The sequence below is a fragment of the Sorex fumeus genome, unplaced genomic scaffold, assembly GCF_029834395.1.
Source record: "Sorex fumeus unplaced genomic scaffold, SorFum_2.1 ptg000061l, whole genome shotgun sequence".
Taxonomy (NCBI): domain Eukaryota; kingdom Metazoa; phylum Chordata; class Mammalia; order Eulipotyphla; family Soricidae; genus Sorex; species Sorex fumeus.
In genome coordinates, this window is record NW_026606118.1 from 22,216,945 (window position 1) to 22,238,211 (window position 21,267).

General features: G+C 39.1%; 1 protein-coding gene across 5 annotated transcripts in view; it reads left to right on the top strand.

Annotated features, from left to right (window-relative positions):
* The window catches only part of HIVEP2 (HIVEP zinc finger 2), a 203,940-nt gene that overhangs the window by 27,662 nt on the left and 155,011 nt on the right, over window positions 1-21,267 (top strand). The gene's annotated exons all lie outside the window — the stretch shown is intronic.

The window sequence follows — 21,267 nt, forward strand, 5'->3', positions numbered from 1 at the left end:
CCACATGGGATGCTGGAAATTGAACCCGGGTTGGGCCGTGTGCAGGGCAAACACCCTACCCGTTGTGCTATCACTCCAGCCCCAATTGGTAAAGAAATAAATGTAAAAAGTATTGCACTTATTTATTTATGTTCCATATATTATTAAAGAATAACAAAACACATTGAAATGCTCAAAGGCATCATGATCATGGATTAGCATATTGTGTAATAAGTGCAAAATTGAGATGGATTGAGGGTAATAAAAAGACCTAGAAATACTTCTAAGCTAGCCATGAGAAAAGGGTGAATTGAAATGTTCCTTTATCTGCACTTCCAAGTGGATAGTTGCTACCCAAATTGGCTTGGGGAGAGTTTGAGAATGTTGGATAAGATCTAAATAGTTTAAAATAACTAAAGTTTAAAGAAAAGAGGGGGCTAAAAAATATTTGCGTAGAGGTGTAAAATGAAGTCAGATCATGAAAATGAGGAGCAGGAGCAGGTGCAGGTTGTAGGAATCCAAATGGGAATGTTCTATCTCTGGAGCCCAGAGAGCCAGTTTTTCTCCAAATGAGAGTTCGAGCATCATCTTGCTATTTGGTGTGAATAAACAACTTTGAGTGTTGGTAAGTGTAGGGGAGACATTTAAATGAGAAATTTCTAATTAAAGGCAGGTTGAATCCTCTGATTATCAGAAGTCTTACAATCCATTTTTTCTCTAGTGCTTCCAGATTAGGACAAATCACTGGTTTGAAATTAGTTCATTGTCCCAAGATATTGTGATCTTTAATTTGTCGATTCATCGATTGCCTCGAGCAGGCCCCAGTAACGTCTCTTTCATCCTAGCCCTGAGATTATATTCAAAGCTCTTTAGGAGAATGAGACCCATCATTGTTACTGGTATTTGGTATATTTGGTACTCCACGGGGAGTTTGCCAGACTCTGCCGTGTGGGCAGGCTACATTCGATAGCCTGCAAGTTTGTCTAAAGTAGGAATGAGATAATAAGATGTCATAAAAAAGATGTCCTGATAAGATGTCCTGATAAGAGCCCTGGTTGGGGCGGGGAGGAAAGCTCAACCCGCTCCCCTCCAAGGGGCCTCAGCGAGGAACAGCCAGGCGCGGGGGCAGGAGACTGCACTGTTCTGGTCCGGGAGCTGGATTTTATAGTCTCTGAGTCTTGGCCGTTGATGGGATTACACGGCGCCAGGGGGCCAGGTGGTGGGTGTGACCCCCGCCTACTGGAATTTGGAGGAACTGGGTGGAGGATGCTCGACTCCAATCCGAGTAGGCTTGGAGATCTCGGCCCCAGAACCCGCGTGGATTTGTCCCTCTGCCAGTACCTTCATGTGTGCGGAGAGTGGTCTCAGCATGGTGGTGGCTGGTCCTGGAGGTCTTCGGCTGCCAGAGCCCTGGTCGGGGCGGGGAGGAAAGCTCAACCCGCTCCCCTCCAAGGGGCCCCAGCGAGGAACAGCCAGGCGCGGGGGCAGGAGACTTGATCTTTAATAAGAAGGGAAAATAGAGTCTTACTTATGGAATCTGTTTGAGTTTGTTAATGATAATAAATGACAACCTTTTTTTTAGTACTAGTATTGACTACCTTACTCTTTATATGTTGCTATTTCATATCTTTAAATCATTATCCTCTTAAGAGGTTGATCTATTAGTCTGATTTTATGGATGAAAAGAAGCCAAAACAGAAGGCAGAGAGGTTATGTATCTTTCCATGGTCATATGCTGGTTTGTTTTGGGTCTTGGGTTTAGAAAGTAGCCTGAATTTCAGTTCCCAAATCCTCTTTTTTAAATTTTTATTTTTTTCTAACTTTATTTAAGCATCAAGGTTCACAGAGTTGTTGTTCATAACACAGTTGTTTCGGGCATTCAATATTCCAACATGATTTTCACTACCAGTGTGACCTTGCCTCCCCACCATTGTCCCCTGTCCCCCACTCCCCTAGGTCTGCTCCCTTAACAGGCACAAATGATTCATTTTATATTGCTTGTTACAACAAAATGGCAAATGGAATTACCAAAAATTTGTTCAGTCAAAGAAAATTTGTGAAAATTGTTATATATCACAATGGTGCTACTAAAGTCATTGTCTGAGGATTTCCTGAGCTGTTTGTTGCTAGTTGAGTTTTTTGTGTTAGAGCTCTAGGAGTACGCAGCCACATATGTGGCTGTACCACATCTAAAAATTGCACAATATTGCCAGCCCAGTAGGAGCCAGCAAATTTAATGGGGAAGTAGCTAGAAGCTTACTAAATTCAAATCCTCATTGTTAGGATTACCTTGTCTGCTTTCTTCCTGTACATTGGCCCTCTAAAATGGGTGAAAAATGGTGAAGGAGTGAAAATAAGTGGGTTATTCAAGTTTTTTTTTTTTTTACTAGATTAGTAAATCTCACTTAAAACAATTTTTTCTTTCCTGGTTAGTAGATTGTTCTAGTTTTAAGTCCTAAGGAAAGTTTATTTTAGTGCTTGAAAGAATTGCACAGCTTGTAAATTCTTGAGTTTTCAAGATAGTGGGAAAGTTGTTTCTTGCTATTGGTGAAGAGTTGAAAGAATTTCCCTTCCAGTGTGGTCATGGAGACTTAGTTTGTTGGAACGGTCTTCCACAGAACAGACTAGTGAGAACGGCCCGCCACTGGAACACTGTGGGCAACACTGTGAGCTGTTGGTGCAAGGCCAGCTCGACTACCTTGACCTTTGAAAGCCAGAGCTTAGAAGATACAGAGATAACCAAGTGACAAATAAGTAACATTTTAGGACAGAAGGGGCATTATTCATATGTATGCAACTTTCTTTTTAGCTGTAACTCTGTGACCTTCTGTCACAAATATGCAAAATGGAACTCTAATTCTTATCTTTGGAGATGAAATAAATGTGAATGGAAATGTTTGCCGGGTTTATGGAAAGATTGAACCACTCCATCTTTACAATGAACAGATTAACTTTAGATCATGAAATAGAACTTTCCTATTGTAGAAATAGTTTTAAATAGTTCTGTGTCCAAGGATGCAGACATACCCTTACAAACTTTTCCATTTTTACCTAGAAGAGAATATGTTTTAGCTTCAATGGTTGAATATTGCAAAAACGTTACTTTATGAGATCTACCTCCATTAAGGAATAGGATTCTTTGGTACTTGATGTAGTAATTCATGTGAAGTTGGCATTCACTTATTTACTACTTCTTAATAATTGAGATGGACCAGTTTAATATTAAAGGAAAGGTAGGGAAACCATGTCAAGATATCATTCTTAACTAAAGTGTGTTTGTAATCATCAGTATTTTAAAGTGCTGCTTTGCTATTACATATATAATGTCCATTTCAATTGCTAAGGCTTACTGGTTTAGGACATGGATGTTACATGTATGACAGTAAGTATAAGGCATAAAAGTGGGTCATAGAATAGGATAATAATGAACGTTACTATACCATAAGCTGCATTCTCACATATATTTCATTAAAGCAAATGTGATTCTTAAAAAATGCATATGAAAAGATGATTGTAGACATTTACTTAGAGGACCTTTGGAGAGGTTCCTGATTCGAGCTACAGTTGGTCAGGCACGTTCCTGATCTCACTGATGAGAATCTATTAGTACACCTGGTAAAATTTTTAAAGCACAGTTGTGAATCAAGCATAAACATACAAAGCTTTGAAGCTGGCTAAGAAAACTGGTAGTACTGGGAACATGAACTTTCTTTTATCAGAGTTTGTTTTGTGTATTTCACACACAACATCCAATATCTGATTTCAATTTTCCCTTTTTTAAATTTAGATCTTGTTCTTGAATAGATTGTTTCGTAGGCTTATTTTAAAAGTCTTTATAATTCTTGAGAATTCCTTTTGCATGTGTTTTTATAGACCTAAAATAAACCATATTGTAATGGAAAATACACTAGAATAAAAAAAGGCAATATAAGAGATTGGCAGTGTTGTTAGACTAGATAAGAGTTATGGGATGCATGGATAACTTGAATTTAATAAAGTAATTTAAATCAAAACCAAAGAATATGTTCTTAAAACAGAACGGTCTGGGGCTACAGTGATAGTACAGTGGGTATGTTTGCTTTGCATGTGGCCAACCCAGTTTGATCTCCAGCACCATATGGTCCTTGGAGCCCACTAGGAGTGATTCTAAGCAGAGTTAGTCCATAGAATGCAGGGTTTGGCCCAAGATGCAATACAAAACCAAACCTAACCAAACCCCAAATGATCCAAACAGAATGATTTAAAAGAATATGTAGTGAATTATATGCTATAAGAAACAACATTTGAAATATGCTAATTATAGATACTTTTATTTACAAGAAAAACAGGCGACGAAGATTTAATCTGAGGCTTCAGCCTCTTTCAGTTAAATTGCTTTTATGCCATCACTTTTCTAAATTATTTGAAGTGGTATGTTGTTAAAACTTAATTTTTACCTTGTTTGATCACAGGAAAGTACATCTGTGTAAGTTTCACTTTATATTCTGAACATATTACTTCTTTAAAAGTGAATGAACCTTATGTATATTGGTGATTGGTGGATAGAAGTTTTTTTTATAATATCCTGTTTTTAATAGCTTTGCTTCAGTGAATCAAGTATTTAAGAGGTCATTTGGGAATGAATGACCTCATGGCCAGGAATACATTTCTGGAACAGCCTTAAGACTGCAGAGCCTCAATTCTGTAGAATGCCCAAATACTGGCATCTCGAGGCACCTAGTCCATTAAATTCATCTAAATTCAAAACTAAGTCTGAGATAATCTGATGTAAGAGGATCAATGAGTAGTATCAGGAGGAGATAGCTAGAAGGAAATAACATTTGTATCCATGGAAATTTTCTGGATCCTGTTGCTCGTTAAATTCTATTTGATAAAAAAAAATAGAGGGATTGAGGGTAGAAAATATTGAGAAGGGAAATCGATTATTGCAGTTGATTTTATGACTATCAAAATTCTCATCAAGATTCTGATAAAATGCTATGGCTTGGAAAGCCTAAGTGAATCTACTTGGGGAAATAGAAGTTGTTCATCTGATGTGCAGTTATGATTATGTTTGGGATATTGTTTGATGGTGCTGTCTGTCTTTGAAACAATCAGTTCCAGGCTTGTGGTAGCTGGTGTGGGTATATATATCACTAGAAACTCTCTGTGCTTTTTATGGAACAAAGCAAAATCTAAATATTTTTTCTATCATGAGACAGGTTATACTATGCTATTTTATTTTATTTTTTTGATTTTTTTGCCATCACTTTTATGAGAAGTAAAATGTGTGAGCTCGAGTTCACATGCATTTCTAGTTGCCAACTTGCTGGTGTGTTTTACCGGGAAGACATAGGTGATTTTGTTGTCACTTTCTCAGCACGATACTGACACAAGCGCTGAGGAAATGTGAGGAAAATATTGAAATAGGGCTAGAGTGAGTAAGCGACTTTTATTTTGGTGACCTGACATCAGTATTTTATGTTTCTGCTATTGGCATATTATTTTTCATATTACACAGATTGATTGGGGGAAGGAAGAGTTGATGATAAAACAAGTAGAACATCATGTACAAAATTGATTCAGTTTCACTGTATGTGAACTCTTAGCTTAAGAGTAGGGAAGAAGTGATCAGCTCTCAGCTTGGACATCTGTAGGGACAAGGTAGTAGTTGCTTATGGCGGCATAATTATTAACTAACTATACTATCCTAGAAGAAGTGTATTTAGAGTCTAGTGAACAGAAATCAAGATATTGCTGTAGCATTTACTACTTAGAAGTTTTTGGAAAGTTAAAACAGCCATATATGCTTTCTAAAGAATGATTTGCTGACAATAAGATAAACACAATAGCTTCTCACAACATACGTCTGATTTTGCTTTACTATTTATCGCTGAATAAATTTGTGTCAAGTGTTACGTGTCAGGCACTCAGAGTTGGGGAGACAGCAGAAACAAAATAAATATGGCTCCAGTCCTGTGGGGACCACTTATCCTTATTAATCCAATAATCAGATGTATGATTACAAATTATTCTTAAGTGCTGCAAAGGAGATGATTAAGGAACTGAGATATGGGAGAGTAGGAATGTTTTATCCTTTGGTGAAGTGAAGAAAAGATTCTTGAGGGAGTCTGATGAGTCCAGAATGAGAGGTGACATTAGGTAAATGAAATGGTGGGGACCGTCCTGTAGAGACCCCTGAGGCCAGAGCTTGGAGAGTAAGGGACATGTAGCTGGGAGATTAGGCAGAGATCACTCCAGGCCATATTGTCAACTCAGTACAGGCTGTCTTTATTTTAGAATGAATGAAATGAAATGGAAGTGAAACATGGGAATGAAAGGGTCAGATGTACAATTTGAATATTATTCAATCTGTATGTGAGCCAATTAGAAAGTACCAAAAATGAATCTAGAAGTGGACAAGAGACTTTGCAAGTGTTGAGGAGATGGCTCAAGTGATAGAGCACATGCCGACCATGTGAGAGACCCTCCCACACTGTATGCTTCCTCCCCCTCCCCTCCCCCCCCCCAGCAGCATGACCAGACATAGAGATGTGATGACTCAACTACTATGTTGTCTGTCTGAGCGCTGACCCTGAGACCCCCCCCCCCTCCACTTTTGGATAGTGCATCATAGAGAATGATGCATCATAGAGAGTCCAACCTCCCTCAACTCTCAGCATTACTGGGAGTATGAACTGTATTGAAAAATGAGGTTACTGCAATAGTTCTGGGAGTGGATTACAATCAGATGGATCTAGTTGAGTGGAAAATGGGAAACAAGATAACTTGAGAGATTTCTTGGAGAACTTGATAGGATTTGGTGGATTGGCAGTGGAGAGCAAAGCAAAAGAAATAGCTAAGGTTGAATGCTGGGTGTAGTCTGTGTCCCCGAGTGGGAGAGTGACCGTCCATTCGGATGAGACTCACTGTTGAAGAAGCACTAGTGACTTTTGCTTTTGGTCTTCTTGAGTCCAAATGATTTTGAGATGATTTGTGGTCAGTGGAACATGTGTATCTAGAGAAGTGAGGCTAGACATCAAAAGTTGAGAACCATCAACATGTAAGTCATGTAAGTGGTATTTGGACTGGGGAAGGTAAGAGGAAAATATCTAGCAGAGAATATATAGAAAGAGCAGAAGAGAAGGCTTGCGTCAGATGCTGGATGACTTTGAAAGTCCCACAGAGAGAAGTGAGCCCACACACGAGATTAAGAAAACTAGCTAGGGAAGGACAGCAAGAGTGTCTGTCCTGTGTGACAGTATTGTCTGTGAGGAAAGAGATTAGTTTCCAAGATCTGCTGTGACAAAGTGTCATAAATCAGGTGGCTGAAAATAACAGAAATGAATTTTCTCACAGTTTTGGATGTGAGCAGTGGGAAGGTGTGAAGGCTGGTCCCTTCTGAGGGTGCTGAGGAAAACTCTCCTATGCCCATGAAATGAAAATGAAAGTAGGTCTTGACAGGTGAGACTCAGGATTTAGATGTGTGGAAGGTTGAGAGGGGTACACTACAGGAGGAAAAAAAAATTGTGTGATGTCTGGAGCTTGAAAAGTGTTCCCAGCCTTGAGAAAATAGGAATCTGTTCTATATAATTAGCATTAGGGAGCCGTGTACTTACTGGTTTCCCTGCAGATAGAGGCATAGTAGATGTTTTGTGTGTTGTGGGGGAGTTTTTTGGCATGAATTGGGCTGGATCGTACATTCAGTTGAGTTAGTCAACAGTTATTTACTGAGAATTTAAAATGTGCCAGGCTTGGTGCCAAGATCTGGGGACAGTTTTGATCAGGCATTTAACTATCTCTTCACCTGACTTAATCATCATCTTAATGTATAATTACGGGTGATCATTAGAGATTCTTGTCTTACAGCTATATCCATTTTCAGAGTCATATATTACATATGAGTAGCTAATAAAAATAGTGGATTTTATTCAGGGCAAAACATGACTTCAAATTCTTAACATTAGCTGATTTAATATTCACTGAAACATTATCAAGTTGGTCCTACCCTATTCTATGTACTCTTTGACTGTAAGTTGGCCTTTGATGCACCAGTAAGAGTATGAAAGCTCCCAATTAATGGAAAGAGATCCTGGATCTTAAGATTTGCTCTGATTTCAGAAATGTTGAAGTATGGAAAAAGTGTGAATCTATTAGAATTGGTGGACACTTTAAATTTGATGGCAGGTGGTAGTTGTCACTGACAGCTCAAGAGCGGAGCTTCATGAAAGTCAAGTGTTTGCCTGAGAGGACTACTTGGCCATTCTGATCCATTGCTTGTTGTAAAATGGCAATATCCGAGTTCACTTTCACTGTTGTTTCATGGACTGAAAGCCGGGTAATGTTTCAGAACTTGAGTCTGGCTAAGTTTGGGATTTGTTGTGATGGGCAAATTTGTGTAAAGGTGTGTTTGTTAGGAATCTGGCTCATCTCAGGAACTTTGCTGGATGTGTCTTTCGTTATTAGTCGGAAATATGAACAGTGAAGAAACTCAGTGGTGTGGATTCTTTCTCCCATTATGTTGTCTTTGGACCTTTGTTGCTTCCTTGCCATGTATCTTTAAGTCCCACATATGAGAGAGATTGTTCTCTTTCTGCCCCTGTTCTGCTGACTGACTTCACTTAGAATCTCAGTAACAACTAGAATAACACCATTGAAAAAAAGACTGTATTGGTGAGTCTAGAAAAGGGGGTGAAGATGAGGTTGGGGCAAGATTAGTGATTTCCCTTGTGGAAATGGAAACCTGAGCTGAGTTTCAAAGTTTCACTTCCTCTGACATCCCCTGTACCGTCCCTCCCCCATCTTTATCATGTGTCTCTCTGATTGTCATCTGTTGTGCTGTTTTTCTTGGTTTCATTTCCTGTGAAGTTACCTTTCCCTCCAGTCGAAGGCATCTTGCTTCTGTGGGAAAGTGTCCAGAAGCTTGGTTAAATGTGGAAAACGGCATTGAAGTTGGCAAAAGAAAGCAGTGATGAATGTGATAACTTTTCCCTTCTAATATTTTCCCTTCTAATATATTACATCTAATATAACCTGGTACATGATGGGTTTTTCCCCCCAAACAGGTAATTTCATTTTTTAAAACGACATTGTTCATTTTTCAGATACTTTGAAACTATCCAAAATGAGAACTTGAAAACAATTTAGTTTTTTTGTCGTGGTCCAGAAGTTGTTCTCAGAGTGAAAGTATGTTATTTCTGGATCATGGACTTAAGTTTTTGATGATGTTATAATCGTATGAATAATAATCGTATTGATCTGAGCTTTCTGGAGGAAGGCAGCACACATCCTGCAGTCCTTGGGGCCCACTCCCATGCAGTTTGTGGCATTGTGTGGTTTGGGGGACCATGTGGTATGGGAAATCCAACCTAGGACTCTCACATACAAAGCATGTGCTCTACTCCAGTGGTTCTCTCTCTCTCTCTCTCTCTCTCTCTCTCTCTCTCTCTCTCTCTCTCTCTCTGTGTGTCTTTTAGGTAGGGGAATACATCTAGCTGTGCTCAAGGTTTACTCCTGGCTTTGTGCTCAGGGATCACTTATGGTGGTGTTCATGGGAGCATATGTGTTGCAAAGGATCAAATCTGACTTGGCCACATGCAAGGCAGCACTGTAGCACTGTAGCACTGTCCTCCCATTGTTCATCGATTTGTTCGAGCGGGCCCAGTAATGTCTTCATCGTGAGACTTGTTGTTACTATGTCATTGTACTATCTCTCTGGCTCCAACCTCAGTGTGTCTCAAGCAAGGGGAGAGCAGCATGGACCCCCAGGATATTCTAAGAGAACCACAGATGAAATGAGGTGTGATGACAAAAGACTCAGGGCAGCCACTAGGATGGGGGCGGGGTGGCGGGCACAGGAAGGAAGAAAGGTCAGAAGGAGCCCAGGGTCAAAAAAAAGTCAAGCAGCAATGCTTTTAATTCATTTGAGTCATCTCCAGGTTTTGATGAGCTCCTGATGACCATACATACATGCATCAGCTCTCAGGGGTCACCCTGAGCATAGGGTTACTCACCCTATGCTCAGTGAGAGGCCAATCTCTGAATGAGAGCTCAGTGCTCTTCTGATTTATACCAGCAACTCCATTTTGGAACCACTTCTAATAAAAGTGGAACACAAAAAATATTGCCATCTAAGAAGTTGCCTTTTAGGAATGATTCCAAAATCATACCGTGCTTCGACTTCTTATTTCCTTCCTCCCTCCTTTTATATCAGCATCTTTCTTTCCCATTAGTCATACATTCGACCTAGTAATCTTTCAATTAAGAATATACCCTGTGTTTATGGCACTCTCTGGCTGTGTTACGCTGTGAGTGTGCTCAGAGGAATCTGAGCCCACTGACTGGGGAGCTCATTGTAGCGGGAGGGGTGTGATAGGGCTTGAGTAGCCAGGAAGCTCACAGGAAGTCAACCGTGAGAGGGGCAGGACGAGCTGAAGGGGGTAAGAGATCTCTGCGGGAGATTGGCATGAATGACTCTCAGAGGTATTTGGCGTGGCTCACTGGAAGGAGTAGAACTTGGACCACCCATATCTGCAGAGTGATCCATCCAACATTTATCCCTTCCACTGAGACATCCCCATGTCCCTGCATGAGCCAGTCCACTCCTGTGGCTTGGGGACTCATGAATTTTTGGATAGTACATTTTGAGTCACCCTTTCACTGAGCCAACTCAAGGCCCTCCAAGAGAGACTCGTGTCTCTTGGTTGTCCTTCTGTTAAGTTGGTGGCTATTAAAGCCATGTGCAAAGTAAATTTTTAATGTTACAAACTAATACATTAAATTTAACTATGAGAGCTACACGTGACTCTTACATTGGATGAGCCAGAGGAAATATAACTACCAACAAGGATGGTGATTTTAGATGAAGATCATTTTGATCACAAAGCATAGATGTTGATTTTTACTTTACAATATAATTTATTGGACTAAATGATATGAGAACACTAATATATCGTGTGCAAACAGATGTGTGTGTATATGTGCCTATACACACATGCATGTGTGTGCATAACACATAGTTTTGCCTGGCTTCTTGTAATGGAAAGAGAGAGAAATGATGTGTTTGAATGCCACACTTTGAAGAACTGACAATAAAGAAATGAATAAACATCAGTCCCAGTTGGATTTTGGAAATCTCTTGGCTGAGATTTGAGAATATTCTACTCTACTCTGCTCCTCACAGAATCCCTGAAAGTAGACTGTGACCTCTCCCCCACCCTCAAATGTAAGACTTAAAGCCTTAATGGCTTTCCTGATGTGTGTTTGTCTTTCTGATTGGAATGAAAGCTCTTTGGGCAGAGACAGATTTAAATTTCATTTCTTTAAAATTGTTTTTTGAGGGTGAGGTTGTTTCCTCAGCCATGCTCGGGGTTCAATTTGAGAGTCAAGGATGCGGTGCTGACCAGGCCCTCTGATGCTGGGGATGACCTCAGCCATATCTGGTGATGTGCTGGAAAACATACGGGCCTGGGGATTAGACCTCGGCCCGCTAATATCTGCCCAACTTCTCTTTGGAAGTTGTAACTTTTATCTAATGCTTTGTAGAAAGTGCCACATGGTTAACAGACTGATAGAAAATGAAGGCTTTGGGTCCTTATTTATTTATTTATTTATTTCGGTAGGGTGTTTGCCTTAGGCGCGGCTGACCCGATGGACCCGGGTTCAATTCCTCTACCCCTCTCAGAGCCCGGCAAGCTACTGAGAGTACCTTGCCTGCATGGCAAAGCCTGGCAAGCTACCCGATATGCCAAACAAAGTAACAACAAGTCTCACAATGGAGACGTTACTGGGCCTGCTCTGAGCAAATCGATGAACAATGGGAGGACAGTGACAATGAGTGATTTATTATTTTTTTTTCTTTTTTTTTTTTGCTTTTTGGGTCATACCTGGCAATGAACTGGTTTAACTCCTGCATCTGCACTCAGGAATTAACCCTGGCAGTGCTCAGGGGACCATATGGGATGCTGGGAATCGAACCCAGGTCAGCCGCATGCAAGTCAAATGCCCTACCTGCTGTGCTATTGCTCCAGTCCCAGCTTTGGGTCTTTAGCACTCAGACTGCCATCTATAATAAAGACTGATTATTAGATCAGTGGTTTCAAGCTTTATCTTGTACAACAGGCTTTCATGGTGTTTAAAAAAACACCTTCAAGTTCTTCAGTTCTATAAATATGATTCTCTAGGTCTGAGATATGGGGCACAGTAAACCAGGCTTTAAGAAGTATATCAGTCATTCTGCCATACTCAGTCTGAGGACATGCCTTGAGAAATAATGGTCTTTATATTACAATATTATTGCTGGTCACTGTTTAAAGACATCTCTTCTTATTCCAGGACTATTTCTTTAAGCAGAAGTATAACCTCTGTTTTTTTATTTTTTGTTTGTTTGTTTTTATAAAAAAAAGAAAAGAAAAGAAAAGGCCTGAATGAAAGGTTGGTGATTTTGTGGACAAAACACCTTTTTAATTGTCTTCTCAAATATGTTCCCGGGCCTGTGAGAAACTAGAAATGTGACATAAGGAAGAACTGGATAATTTTATCAAAGCCACTGACAGATTCACTCCAGACTTGTTTGCCTTTATTTTAGGCTCAGTTTTACTAGCTTTAGTAATTTTCTGGAGAAGCTTAGGAGCTGTACATTGAATGTGAGGAGAGGAATGTCATCGGCAAAGGCCGGGGCATTGATTGCAAAAGTAATAACTGACAACGGGAAAGTGCAGAAGGAAGTAGACAAGCTAAACAAATCAGACGTAAGATCTTAAAAAGGCAGAGCCCAATGTAGGCCAACGGGAAGCCGAAGAGTGAAGGGCTGAGAAGATGCACACAGCACAGTCACTTCAAAGGCGTTACTGAGTTACTGCTTCACAATGGCTGCTTGTTGATGGGGCAGTCTCTGCTGTGATCAGACCCATCCCATCTTTCACAGAATCTCTTGCTGATACACTATGAGCTTCATGGAAGAAGCACAGTGCTTTTTCTAGTCATTTTACATAAATAGTAAATAAATGAGCTAGTAAACAGATTCACTTGAGGTGATATATGTTCAGGATGAATGAATGACCAGGGAAGTTTTATGGCTGAGAGCCAAGTTTTTTTTTTTTTAACACACTCACAAATCTCAAACATATTTGATATGTGGAGGCGTATTCTAGGTGCTTAGTCTATAGTTCATTTTACAGCTTTCTTCTCTCTAATTGTTTTGCCTTGTCCCTCTACCTAGTTCCTACACAAATTGTCTTATAATTAATGGAATTTTCTTTTCAGATAGAAAATGTCTATACACACACACACACACACATACACACACAAATGTTTTGAATCTGTCAGTGTTGGACCTGAGTATAATATGCTTATTATCAGTTTCTGTTATTGAATTTATGACTCTGAGAAAGAATTCACAGCTCTAAGATAAAATCTTTCTATTGTCACCCATAACTGTATGTGATATGATGGCTAATTCAGAGGTGCTGAGGGGGTAGTTAAATACCTAATCAAAATCTGATTTTTTTTTCTTTTTTGGGTCACACCCTTTTTTTTTTCTTTTTGGGTCACACACAGGGGTTCCTCCTGGCTCTGCACTCAGGAATTACTCCTGGCAGTGCTCAGGGGACCATATGGGATGCTGGGAATTGAACCTGGGCTGGCCGCGTGCAAGGCAAACACCCTACATGCTGTGCGATTGCTCCGGCCTCCAAAATCTGATTTGTTCTCAGCTCTTGACACCAAGCACATACAATTTTATATGATTAGTTATTCTCTAACTGATTATATTGGTTTCCTTGTAACACATCTATTAAAATTGGTATTTTTGTATGCATCTTAATTATGACAATGTGTGTTATATGTGGGACGGATTCATGTACTCCTTCAAGTCAAGAAAAACATAACTAGAGAAACCTGAAGTGGTTTTCCTGTGCCAGGTATCTCAGGTTAGTGTTTTTAAACATGGCTTCTTAATAGACTTCTCTTAAAATATTTCTTAGTCTGATTTCTTAGTCTTTTGGACCACACCTGTCTCTGCTCAGGACTTATTTCTGACTCTCTGCCCAAGGATCATTCTTGGGGGTGGGATTGGGGGATCATATTGGGTGTTGAAGATTGAAATCCAGTTGGATGCATGCAAGACAAGCACCCTTCCTTCTGTACTATCTCCCCAGCCTGAAAAAATTATTAGTTTTTTTAACTATGTGAACATGTCAAGTGGTGCTTTGTTCCTCTGTTTCATAATTTTGTTGTTATTGTCTGTTGTTGTTATTGTGATGGGACCCACATCCTAAGTACAGGTCTACTCCAGATGGGTGCTTAGATCTCATCTGGTGTTAGAGAATAAACTCAGGACCTCAGTATAGAATATGCTCTTCCCTGGATGACCACATCTCAGGCCTCTCTCTCTCTTTCTCTCTCTCTCTCCCTCTATTGCTAAATATGTGTGTATATACATACATATATAACAGATCTACATGTATGCATATATATGTGAATTGAGAAGTCACTAGAGTTCAGGTGTGTATAAAGTTGCTCTTTTCTTAACTAAGGCCATCTGTGTGAACTTGGTGTAATGCGTCAAGCAATTGTTCTAATCACAAGATGATCCCAAAAATCAGGCCCAGGTCACCAGCACAATGATACCGTCTTTACTTCTGTATCCCAATAACCCTTAAATTCTTTTAATGTTTCACTGGCATTCTTCTTGATAAGCTTTGCAAGTGGTTCAGCTCCTGACTTTTATCATCTGTTTCCTCTCTCATCTTTTTGTATGTCATATGCATGCACTTTTGAAAGTTGGCTTTTTGTATTGATTGTGGATTGGGACCCTCTCCAGTGAGCTCAGAAGTTGGAAGTCTATTGATGTCCACTGTTTGTTTCTGGGTTTCTTTTTTCTTTGGGTGGTGCCAAGGATTGAACCCAGAGTTCTCTCACATAGAAGACAAGTACTCTAATACCGAACTCCTTCCCCCTTGTTTCTGTATTTCAGTTCCCTGCTATGAGTCGAGGTGCATGAAACAGGAGTCCAAGGAGCAGGCCTGTAATTGCTTAGTCAGAACAGAATGGTTCAAGTCATTGGGCTTTACACGTTGGGAGTGAAAATGGAAGTTCATGCAGTCAGTCATTCCGTGTTGATTGGGTGTTAAGGAGAGTGAATCGGAACTTGGTGTGGTTTCCTAAGAAGTTCCTCTGGGGAACTTTCTCCCTTCGCTTTCTCTAAGAAGCTTACAGTACTTTCACAACAGCTGAGCCCCTCTCTGGGTCTGACTATCTGCGAGACCTCTGGTAGTAGAAGGCGACAAACCGGGGACAGCAACAGCTGGTTTTATTTTTGGTTTGTGCCAGTCAGGTGTTTGTAAGTTGAGAGCTGCCTGTATTCAAACATGATTTGGGAGTGTGGCATGCACTACCAAAGAAGTAATGGATGTAGTGCAGTTAACACGATAACAATGAGCAGTCTTTAACATCAAACGGGACAGCCACCTCTTAAAAACCTGGTCATAGATCAATGGCAGGGAACTATGGATTTGCTGTGGTGGTTCATTCACAGTCTCATTGCACATAACAGTGCAGCTGGTGCTTTGAGCACAGGGATTTTGCCATTGGGGAAGTTGCCTGTGGAACAGACATTGATTCCCGGTAGGTACTGCTTGTTGCATTGGAACATTTTCCTTTGGAGCTAACTAGATTATGGTAATTTATTTGTCTTATCAAGTTTTCATTGTCTCCTCAAGGAACAGTATATCATGGATAAGGGAGGGTACAACTCTCTGATTATATTTTTATAATGGGTCCACTTGATTTAAAATTTTCCTTTGTGTGTTTTTGTCTTTGCTCATATGCAAATGTTGAAGTAATAATCATGACATTTAAATAGTTCTTATTTTCAAAATCACATTTCATAATACTTTTCATCCTCTTGGTATCCATGCTCCAATTTTAATGGCTATTTATTTTCATAGCTGTTAATTAAATGGCTGTTAATGAAACGGTCTTGATTTTCTTAAAATTTTCTTATATCTGCAAATTCAGTTTTTCTCCTGGGGATTGTTTGTCAAAGAATGCAAATATTTATAGAATACATGGTTCATATTTTGTGATTTCTTTCTATTTTTATCTCAACTATGCTAAAGTAAAAAGTTTTACTGCATTGTTGGTATAGCGTGTCGTCATTTGTTTTGCTTTTTCTGAATTGGCCTATACTATTTTCTATGAGTAATTTTCTAGTTATTAAAATTAGTTTTTGTGAATTCTTTATGTTTACAAATATTAGTTCTGGTTACTTACACTTGGCACTAATTATTTTTCAATATGATTTAACAATTTTGATAGTGATAGCACAGCGGGTAGCACATTTGCCTTGCACGCAGCCCACGTGGCCAACCTGAGTTCGATTCCTCCACCCCTCTCGGGGAGCCTGGCAAGCTACCGAGAGTATCTCGCCTGCACTGCAGTGCCTGGCAAACTCCCCATGATGTATTCAATATGCCAAACACAGTAACAAGTCTCACGATGGAGATGTTACTGCGCCCGCTCCAGCAAATTGATGAACAACGGGGGGACAGTGCTACAGTGCTAATTTTAACAGCATTTTCTGATTAATTTATGATGAATTTCAAATTTATTTTAAGTTATTAGAAAGTTAGTCATGAAGATAGTACAGATTTCTGCTGATCTTATTTGTTACTTTTTAAAATCTATCTTCAAGTGTATTATATTCTTAGTAGACATGCATCTTATAAAAACCAGAAATTTATACAATGATCGAATACCCATCCCTCCACCAGTGCCCATTCTCCACCACCACTGATCCCAGTATCCCTCCCACCCCTGTCCCCAAGCACAAAAATTTATAAATCTACAACTGTACCTCATGGTGTTTCACTAATAAAAATCTAAATAAAAAAAAACCGGGAAGTGACCTTGGTAGAAGTGAATTATCTGTTTATTTTTATTGTTTGGGGATGTAAAATAGATTTAAAGGTAAATATAGATAGATTGAGTCAAAAAAGGAGATGAAAACTGCATTTAAGAACTCATACAGTGAATCTGATGGTAAATTCGCATATTTAACTGGGTTTAAATAACAAATATGGCTATATTTATTTGTAAATGTTAAAATTTTTTCATGTGTTTTTTTATGTTTATGATAAGGCTTTCTGATGTCATGATTTTAAAATATAAGTCTAATTACAGAAATGTCTCTTCATATCATTGGTATTTAAATATCATTTTAGCAGTTTCCTATTGATTGTTTAAATTATGTCTTGCTGGTATCTTCTAAGGAAATAATAATTTCATTTTGTAATGGGGATATCCTTTTAGAAAGTATAATACATTTTGATATTTTATTTGTATTGACTTAATTGCTTTTTATCTAGGTTATTTGGTGAATTTAGTTTATTGATAGTTGATCTCATAACTTAATCATAGGTGTCTTATTGGTAGATATTTCTCAAGGGTGACTGAAAGACAGGAGTTGAATATATTTTCCAGTATTTCCTAGAGTATAGGAAGAGTTAAAAGTTAATGTATGATTATTTCCTTTGAGTAATATCATAAGATAGTTTTTATATCAAAATATAAAATTAATTGTCAAAAAGTAAGCAAAAGTTATTAAGGAACTGTAGAGGACCAGAGAGATAGTACAGGGGTTATGAGTGAATGCTTCACTTGTGTCTGACTCTGTTTAGTCCTCAACACTATGTGGCCATCCAGGCATTGCCAGGTGTAGTCCTATAGGCTACTGAGCATCTCTGGAGGTGACCCTGCTGGCCTCTGGGTGACCCTGGAGTCTCTCAGCCTTACAGGGCCCAAGTTTTACTGCATCTTTGAGCAGACGCATTGGACCACCAGCCTGGATGGTTGAGAATTGATGGGAATGGCCTCTAGACCTATCTAGGTTGCTTGGAAAGCACCCCCACTAAATATAGTTAAGTTAATTTTATTAAGTTGTAGAGGAGGAGAAATCATAGCAGTTGTATGCTTACTACATACCAATCTCTCATTCCAGCCAAGAAATATGAAAATTAGCGTTTTCCATGTTACCTAGCTGACAGATATATTCTTAAATATATTATAGGTATGAGTCTACATTTATAATATCTTCAGTCTTATTAGAGATATTCTTGAGTGTGGGACTTTTCTTTGAGGAAAAACAAGTATAATTTATCTCCCTTGATTATATGGTCTCTTTTTTATGAGTTGCTGTATTTTCATTCAGAAAGATAGCAACTTCTCGGTCATTTACTTTTGATATCCAAGTACACTGATAGGAAATGTATCAATTGTGATTGTGCTTGGAATGAAATTTCTGATTCTGTACCTATTGACTTTTCTCATAGGCTTTCCTTTGCTCTTCCAAGTTTGATACAGAAATATATCTAATATTATTAAAGGAGAATATATGTGATTGCTGTGATCTTTTTATTCTGACATTGCTTTTGAAATGTTGATTACTATGTTTTTCAGGAAATAACTCTTGAAAAGAAATTTAATAAAGAGATTGAGAAATCTTGTTTGGGAATGAGTAGTATAACAGAAGGAAGAGAGTAGATATGTCTTTAAATTCATTTATTGCTTTCTACTTCATTTGTCGAACTCGGGTCGGCCATGTTGGCTGCTTGTAAGGCGAACGCCCTAATTTTTCAAATGCTTGTTGAAATTCAGTCAAGGGAGTTTGAGCTTTGTAAATCTAAAAACAACTGGGAGTTCAAGTTTTCTATTGATGCAGATTTCTCTATTTATATTTAGTCTAAAGGGAAGAAGATTCTATACTTGTCTCAGTTCTTCCTTGTTTCCAAACCCTGTTGTTGGACCCTCTGGTGATACAACAAAATGACTGATCTGTATAAAGCCATTTTCAATAGAAGAGCTATCCAGAAATGCTTTAAAGTAGAAAATTGAGGTGTTGCTTTAGTTTTGCTGTTTTGGTTGTTGTTTTTTTTTGTTGTATTTTAACCAAATAATCAATAATGAAGAGAGTTGTGAAGCAAATAAGATATGTATTGTGGGCTCCAAAAAGGCATTGGTGGTGATAAATCCCTCCCTCCCTCCCTCCCTCCGTCTCTCCCTCCATCCCTCCCTTCCTCCCCTCCCTGCTTTCTTCCATCCTTCTCTCCTTTCTTCCTTCTGTACATGAAACCTGGGTTGGCTGGGTACAAGGCAAAGACACCCCCCCCACACACCACACACACACACACACACATTGCACTATGTCTCTAACTCTGATAGAATTTTCTTGAAAAGATAATTGGTCCAAAGGAACATTACCTTGTTGGTGATTTCACCATTTTGTTTTGTTTCCTACATTGTTATTAGTATCAGAATTATTATGCGGGCAAATTGAAACTCTTTGAATCATTCCTGAATACTCTGACTGCACATAACTTAATTTTGAGTCTTGCTACTCAATATAAATGATACACAGTATTTTATTTCACAATTTCTTGAATATACTATTGATGAGAAGCTCCTGAGCCTGTTATTAATAGTATTGCTGTTATTATCATAGATGAGAGGCTTAAGCTGATAATCATTTAAATTATACCGTGAGTCAGCAACAAAAGCAGAGCTATAGAAAATGCCTTCTCTGACCTAATAGATAAAAAGAAGATTATTTTTCTATCATTGTCTCTCTTGGCTTCAATGAATGATCATAGCATTTGTGGAGGGTAGAGTGCTCAATGACTCCCATGGTTCAGTGCCTAAAGTCTTCAATTCTGTGCCTAGGTGATGAGGTTGGACACTAGTTATTCTGGAGATTGTTTGCAACAAAGGGGTAAGGTCTGTTTATTGCTCTGAGTTTTGCAAGAGGGAGCACTGTTTCAGTTCCAGTAGCTCAGTAGTTAAGATATTCTGCCCTCTCTACCCCTCCTCTTTAACATCCTGCTTCATCACAAATATTTATCATTTTATTCATTGGTTCTCCACCCTCCTTGTAGACTGTTGTGGTTACTGTCACCCTGCCAAGAGACTGGGGAATGCCTCTCCGCCAGCAGCCTGGGCGCCTGGCTCTGGTACTCAAAGTGGCCTGTGACTGGCTTATAATGAACTATCCACCTTGCTTGTCTATTTGCAGTAGACACAGTATATGTCTATTTAAGAAAATGTCAGAATCAACCATCATAGACATGGGGCTGCTAGTCATAGTGAAAAAATATATATGCTTTATGTTAAAAAAAACTTGGTTTATGGCTTTTGGGGATTCTTTGGCAGTATAGAAATCAAAGGAAAATAAAAATCACTTTCCAAATAAAATGGTTAGGCTGTGTGAGTCATTGGTTAACAGAGAATTGTTTGGTTTTCCTGAGAAGTTTACTTTGTATTAATTGGTTACTCACTTAACGATATTGAATGTAATAAAATATAAATGGAATACATGAGGGCATTACTGTAGCATACAATGGCATACTGCTTGTTTCAGAAAAGAGAGACTTTTTGGAAGAGTTTTGGCCAGGAAGTAGACTGAAGTATGAATGGGTTTGGCAGAAACAGACCCCAGAGCTGATGGGTCCTTTTTATTGCTGCTATTATTAGAAATACCATCGGTGTTCATCAGGAGGATATAATAGGCCGGACTTTTCCATGATGAAGTTACCATTTAGCATTTTCCATATTTCACTCATTGGAAATCAGCCTGCACTTCACTGGAGACTAGATTTTACTCCTTGAAGGGTAGGGATTATCTAAACAATCTATGAACTTTGATTTGGGCTCACGGTTATTTATTTTATTCTTTGGGTTATCCTACAGTGTCATCACTATTTATCTTGATGTTCATAAACTATTTCTTAACTTGCTGCATTTAATTTTGTGTACTCATCACACTGTTGCCCAAAGTGGGTAAGACCTCTGGCAGGGGTGCAGGGGGCATCGGGTTAGACCAGGGAAGTCACTTTCTATTTGTTTTCTTAAAGAAGATGGAGTTCTAGGGTGGGGCTGGGGCACTGAGGAGTTAATTTTTTTCCTGCAAAGGTGTACCATAGGCCAAATACATTTAGGAATCCCTGATCTAGTACTATAATGGCTAGCTTGCTACAGCAAGCAGTACCCATAGTTTTGATCTCTTCCCTCCTCCATGTGTTCATGCTATTATTCTTCAAGCCAACAGATTCCATTTTGCTTGCTCTAGTTAGCACTTCAGGTCATTTTCACTGTCAAGTTCCGTTGGTCCTCAGGACTCATTCTGGGCTCTACACACTCGGGTCATTGCTAGTGGGGCTCCAGGAGACGATATGGGATCCCAGGCAATGAACCCTGGTCCTTTGCATGGAAGGCAAGCACTCTACCCACTTTACTATTGCTCGGGCCCTCAATGTCAAG